General features: G+C 39.7%; 7 non-coding genes across 7 annotated transcripts; all 7 read right to left on the bottom strand.

Annotated features, from left to right (window-relative positions):
• Positions 1-92: 92 nt before the first annotated feature.
• Positions 93-211, bottom strand: LOC141307597 (5S ribosomal RNA). The gene has a single exon (XR_012346549.1). It is a non-coding gene; the product is annotated as a 5S ribosomal RNA (ribosomal RNA).
• Positions 212-295: 84 nt separating this feature from the next.
• Positions 296-414, bottom strand: LOC141305621 (5S ribosomal RNA). Its single transcript, XR_012344586.1, has one exon. It is a non-coding gene; the product is annotated as a 5S ribosomal RNA (ribosomal RNA).
• An 801-nt stretch (positions 415-1,215) lies between these two features.
• On the bottom strand, positions 1,216-1,334 carry LOC141307766 (5S ribosomal RNA). The gene has a single exon (XR_012346692.1). It is a non-coding gene; the product is annotated as a 5S ribosomal RNA (ribosomal RNA).
• Positions 1,335-2,913: 1,579 nt separating this feature from the next.
• On the bottom strand, positions 2,914-3,032 carry LOC141306533 (5S ribosomal RNA). Its single transcript, XR_012345491.1, has one exon. It is a non-coding gene; the product is annotated as a 5S ribosomal RNA (ribosomal RNA).
• Positions 3,033-3,116: 84 nt separating this feature from the next.
• LOC141306535 (5S ribosomal RNA) lies at positions 3,117-3,235 on the bottom strand. Its single transcript, XR_012345493.1, has one exon. It is a non-coding gene; the product is annotated as a 5S ribosomal RNA (ribosomal RNA).
• A 753-nt stretch (positions 3,236-3,988) lies between these two features.
• On the bottom strand, positions 3,989-4,107 carry LOC141307380 (5S ribosomal RNA). Its single transcript, XR_012346334.1, has one exon. It is a non-coding gene; the product is annotated as a 5S ribosomal RNA (ribosomal RNA).
• Positions 4,108-5,527: 1,420 nt separating this feature from the next.
• On the bottom strand, positions 5,528-5,646 carry LOC141305579 (5S ribosomal RNA). The gene has a single exon (XR_012344544.1). It is a non-coding gene; the product is annotated as a 5S ribosomal RNA (ribosomal RNA).
• Positions 5,647-6,000: the final 354 nt, after the last annotated feature.

Raw genomic sequence — 6,000 nt, forward strand, 5'->3', positions numbered from 1 at the left:
TATAATACATGTAAATGATTGTAATAAATAGAGCGGTAAAACACGTCTTTCTAAAAGCCAGCATATTATATAAATAGTGAAGAAAAGGCAAAAGCTTACAGCACCTGGTATTCCCAGGCGGTCTCCCATCCAAGTACTAACCAGGCCCGACGCTGCTTAGCTTCCGAGATCAGATGAGATCGGGCGCTCTCAGCGCGGTATGGCCATAAGCGAGGGCTGCTCCAAAAAGTGGGCTATTTAAAGATCAGCCTCCGTAAAAGCCAGCATATTATATAAATAGTGAAGAAAAGGCAAAAGCTTACAGCACCTGGTATTCCCAGGCGGTCTCCCATCCAAGTACTAACCAGGCCCGACGCTGCTTAGCTTCCGAGATCAGACGAGATCGGGCGCTCTCAGCGCGGTATTGCCATAAGCTAGGGCTGCTTCAAAAAGTGGGCTATTTAAAGATCAGCCTCCGTAAAAGCCAGCATATTATATAAATAGTGAAGAAAAGGCAAAAGCTTACAGCACCTGGTATTCCCAGGCGGTCTCCCATAAAAGTGTAACAATCGGCCTTATCAGCCGAGTTACAAGACTAAAATGGGGTCCGATTTAACTGTGAGAGATGACTAGTGGTTAAAAGAATGAGACATAAAAGAAAATTGGTTTAAATAGATTTGGTGTATTTACAAGGTTCACATAAAAGACTTTAAAACAACACGATAAAACTAGGTAAACTCTGTTAAAAGAATACAGTTCATTTGTCCATACCCTAAAAACAGGTAAACTCTGTTAAAAGAATACAGTTCATTTGTCCATACCCTAAAAACAGTCCAAGAACCCCAGTGTGTTGATAAGTCCAATGTGAGTGTCCACCAGTGTATATACAATCCACAGAAAGTGTAATCCAAAGTTTGCAGGTGGTGAATGGAAAGGTGAGCTCTAAAATTAGCAACTCCTCAATCCAACAGTTTGGTGACTGTCCTTTGTTTGTCATGCTGCTCTCTTATACAGTTGTACTTCCTGCTTCCTGTCATGTGTCTAGTCACATGACAGGCCAACCATCCATTTATTAAAGACACATACACTTAAAATGTTAAGAGTAATAAAATGGCCTAAAAAACATGTAAAACACTTAAAACTCTATAATACATGTAAATGATTGTAATAAATAGAGCGGTAAAACACGTCTTTCTAAAAGCCAGCATATTATATAAATAGTGAAGAAAAGGCAAAAGCTTACAGCACCTGGTATTCCCAGGCGGTCTCCCATCCAAGTACTAACCAGGCCCGACGCTGCTTAGCTTCCGAGATCAGACGAGATCGGGCGCTCTCAGCGCGGTATGGCCATAAGCGAGAGCTGCTCCAAAAAGTGGGCTATTTAAAGATCAGCCTCCGTAAAAGCCAGCATATTATATAAATAGTGAAGAAAAGGCAAAAGCTTACAGCACCTGGTATTCCCAGTCCAAGAACCCCAGTGTGTTGATAAGTCCAATGTGAGTGTCCACCAGTGTATATACAATCCACAGAAAGTGTAATCCAAAGTTTGCAGGTGGTGAATGGAAAGGTGAGCTCTAAAATTAGCAACTCCTCAATCCAACAGTTTGGTGACTGTCCTTTGTTTGTCATGCTGCTCTCTTATACAGTTGTACTTCCTGCTTCCTGTCATGTGTCTAGTCACATGACAGGCCAACCATCCATTTATTAAAGACACATACACTTAAAATGTTAAGAGTAATAAAATGGCCTAAAAAACATGTAAAACACTTAAAACTCTATAATACATTTAAATGATTGTAATAAATAGAGCGGTAAAACACGTCTTTCTAAAAGCCAGCATATTATATAAATAGTGAAGAAAAGGCAAAAGCTTACAGCACCTGGTATTCCCAGGCGGTCTCCCATCCAAGTGTAACAATCGGCCTTATCGGCCGAGTTACAAGACTAAAATGGGGTCAGATTTAACTGTGAGAGATGACTAGTGGTTAAAAGAATGAGACATAAAAGAAGATTGGTTTAAATAGATTTGGTTTATTTACAAGGTTCACATAAAAGACTTTAAAACAACACGATAAAATGAGGTAAACGCTGTTAAAAGAATACAGTTCATTTGTCCATACCCTAAAAACAGTCCAAGAATCCCAGTGTGTTGATAAGTCCAATGTGAGTATGGCCGTAAGCGAGGGCTGCTCCAAAAAGTGGGCTATTTAAAGATCAGCCTCCGTAAAAGCCAGCATATTATATAAATAGTGAAGAAAAGGCAAAAGCTTACAGCACCTGGTATTCCCAGGCGGTCTCCCATCCAAGTGTAACAATCGGCCTTATCGGCCGAGTTACAAGACTAAAATGGGGTCAGATTTAACTGTGAGAGATGACTAGTGGTTAAAAGAATGAGACATAAAAGAAGATTGGTTTAAATAGATTTGGTTTATTTACAAGGTTCACATAAAAGACTTTAAAACAACACGTTAAAATGAGGTAAACGCTGTTAAAAGAATACAGTTCATTTGTCCATACCCTAAAAACAGTCCAAGAATCCCAGTGTGTTGATAAGTCCAATGTGAGTGTCCACTGGTGTATATACAATCCACAGAAAGTGTAATCCAAAGTTTGCAGGTGGTGAATGGAAAGGTGAGCTCTAAAATTAGCAACTCCTCAATCCAACAGTTTGGTGACTGTCCTTTGTTTGTCATGCTGCTCTCTTATACAGTTGTACTTCCTGCTTCCTGTCATGTGTCTAGTCACATGGCAGGCCAACCATCCATTTTTTAAAGACACACACTCACTTAAAATGTTAAGAGTAATAAAATGGCCTAAAAAACATGTAAAACACTTAAAACTCTATAATACATTTAAATGATTGTAATAAATAGAGCGGTAAAACACGTCTTTCTAAAAGCCAGCATATTATATAAATAGTGAAGAAAAGGCAAAAGCTTACAGCACCTGGTATTCCCAGGCGGTCTCCCATCCAAGTACTAAACAGGCCCGACGCTGTTTAGCTTCCGAGATCAGACGAGATCGGGCGCTCTCAGCGCGGTATGGCCGTAAGCCAGGGCTGCTCCAAAAAGTGGGCTATTTAAAGATCAGCCTCCGTAAAAGCCAGCATATTATATAAATAGTGAAGAAAAGGCAAAAGCTTACAGCACCTGGTATTCCCAGGCGGTCTCCCATCCAAGTACTAAACAGGCCCGACGCTGTTTAGCTTCCGAGATCAGACGAGATCGGGCGCTCTCAGCGCGGTATGGCCGTAAGCGAGGGCTGCTCCAAAAAGTGGGCCATTTAAAGATCAGCCTCCGTAAAAGCCAGCATATTATATAAATAGTGAAGAAAAGGCAAAAGCTTACAGCACCTGGTATTCCCAGGCGGTCTCCCATCCAAGTGTAACAATCGGCCTTATCGGCCGAGTTACAAGACTAAAATGGGGTCAGATTTAACTGTGAGAGATGACTAGTGGTTAAAAGAATGAGACATAAAAGAAGATTGGTTTAAATAGATTTGGTTTATTTACAAGGTTCACATAAAAGACTTTAAAACAACACGATAAAACGAGGTAAACGCTGTTAAAAGAATACAGTTCATTTGTCCATACCCTAAAAACAGTCCAAGAATCCCAGTGTGTTGATAAGTCCAATGTGAGTGTCCACCGGTGTATATACAATCCACAGAAAGTGTAATCCAAAGTTTGTAGGTGGTGAATGGAAAGGTGAGCTCTAAAATTAGCAACTCCTCAATCCAACAGTTTGGTGACTGTCCTTTGTTTGTCATGCTGCTCTCTTATACAGTTGTACTTCCTGCTTTCTGTCATGTGTCTAGTCACATGGCAGGCCAACCATCCATTTTTTAAAGACACACACTCACTTAAAATGTTAAGAGTAATAAAATGGCCTAAAAAACATGTAAAACACTTAAAACTCTATAATACATTTAAATGATTGTAATAAATAGAGCGGTAAAACACGTCTTTCTAAAAGCCAGCATATTATATAAATAGTGAAGAAAAGGCAAAAGCTTACAGCACCTGGTATTCCCAGGCGGTCTCCCATCCAAGTACTAAGCAGGCCCGACGCTGCTTAGCTTCCGAGATCAGACGAGATCGGGCTCTCTCAGCGCGGTATGGCCGTAAGCGAGGGCTGCTCCAAAAAGTGGGCTATTTAAAGATCAGCCTCCGTAAAAGCCAGCATATTATATAAATAGTGAAGAAAAGGCAAAAGCTTACAGCACCTGGTATTCCCAGGCGGTCTCCCATCCAAGTGTAACAATCGGCCTTATCGGCCGAGTTACAAGGCTAAAATGGGGTCAGATTTAACTGTGAGAGATGACTAGTGGTTAAAAGAATGAGACATAAAAGAAGATTGGTTTAAATAGATTTGGTTTATTTACAAGGTTCACATAAAAGACTTTAAAACAACACGATAAAATGAGGTAAACGCTGTTAAAAGAATACAGTTCATTTGTCCATACCCTAAAAACAGTCCAAGAATCCCAGTGTGTTGATAAGTCCAATGTGAGTGTCCACCGGTGTATATACAATCCACAGAAAGTGTAATCCAAAGTTTGCAGGTGGTGAATGGAAAGGTGAGCTCTAAAATTAGCAACTCCTCAATCCAACAGTTTGGTGACTGTCCTTTGTTTGTCATGCTGCTCTCTTATACAGTTGTACTTCCTGCTTCCTGTCATGTGTCTAGTCACATGGCAGGCCAACCATCCATTTTTTAAAGACACACACTCACTTAAAATGTTAAGAGTAATAAAATGGCCTAAAAAACATGTAAAACACTTAAAACTCTATAATACATTTAAATGATTGTAATAAATAGAGCGGTAAAACACGTCTTTCTAAAAGCCAGCATATTATATAAATAGTGAAGAAAAGGCAAAAGCTTACAGCACCTGGTATTCCCAGGCGGTCTCCCATCCAAGTGTAACAATCGGCCTTATCGGCCGAGTTACAAGACTAAAATGGGGTCAGATTTAACTGTGAGAGATGACTAGTGGTTAAAAGAATGAGACATAAAAGAAGATTGGTTTAAATAGATTTGGTTTATTTACAAGGTTCACATAAAAGACTTTAAAACAACACGATAAAATGAGATAAACGCTGTTAAAAGAATACAGTTCATTTGTCCATACCCTAAAAACAGTCCAAGAATCCCAGTGTGTTGATAAGTCCAATGTGAGTTTCCACCGGTGTATATACAATCCACAGAAAGTGTAATCCAAAGTTTGCAGGTGGTGAATGGAAAGGTGAGCTCTAAAATTAGCAACTCCTCAATCCAACAGTTTGGTGACTGTCCTTTGTTTGTCATGCTGCTCTCTTATACAGTTGTACTTCCTGCTTCCTGTCATGTGTCTAGTCACATGACAGGCCAACCATCCATTTATTAAAGAAACATACACTTAAAATGTTAAGAGTAATAAAATGGCCTAAAAAACATGTAAAACACTTAAAACTCTATAATACATGTAAATGATTGTAATAAATAGAGCGGTAAAACACGTCTTTCTAAAAGCCAGCATATTATATAAATAGTGAAGAAAAGGCAAAAGCTTACAGCACCTGGTATTCCCAGGCGGTCTCCCATCCAAGTACTAACCAGGCCCGACGCTGCTTAGCTACCGAGATCAGACGAGATCGGGCGCTCTCAGCGCGGTATGGCCATAAGCGAGGGCTGCTCCAAAAAGTGGGCTATTTAAAGATCAGCCTCCGTAAAAGCCAGCATATTATATAAATAGTGAAGAAAAGGCAAAAGCTTACAGCACCTGGTATTCCCAGGCGGTCTCCCATAAAAGTGTAACAATCGGCCTTATCAGCCGAGTTACAAGACTAAAATGGGGTCCGATTTAACTGTGAGAGATGACTAGTGGTTAAAAGAATGAGACATAAAAGAAAATTGGTTTAAATAGATTTGGTGTATTTACAAGGTTCACATAAAAGACTTTAAAACAACACGATAAAACTAGGTAAACTCTGTTAAAAGAATACAGTTCATTTGTCCATACCCTAAAAACAGGTAAACT

This window comes from Garra rufa, unplaced genomic scaffold (genome assembly GCF_049309525.1).
Source record: "Garra rufa unplaced genomic scaffold, GarRuf1.0 hap1_unplaced_002, whole genome shotgun sequence".
Lineage (NCBI taxonomy): Eukaryota > Metazoa > Chordata > Actinopteri > Cypriniformes > Cyprinidae > Garra > Garra rufa.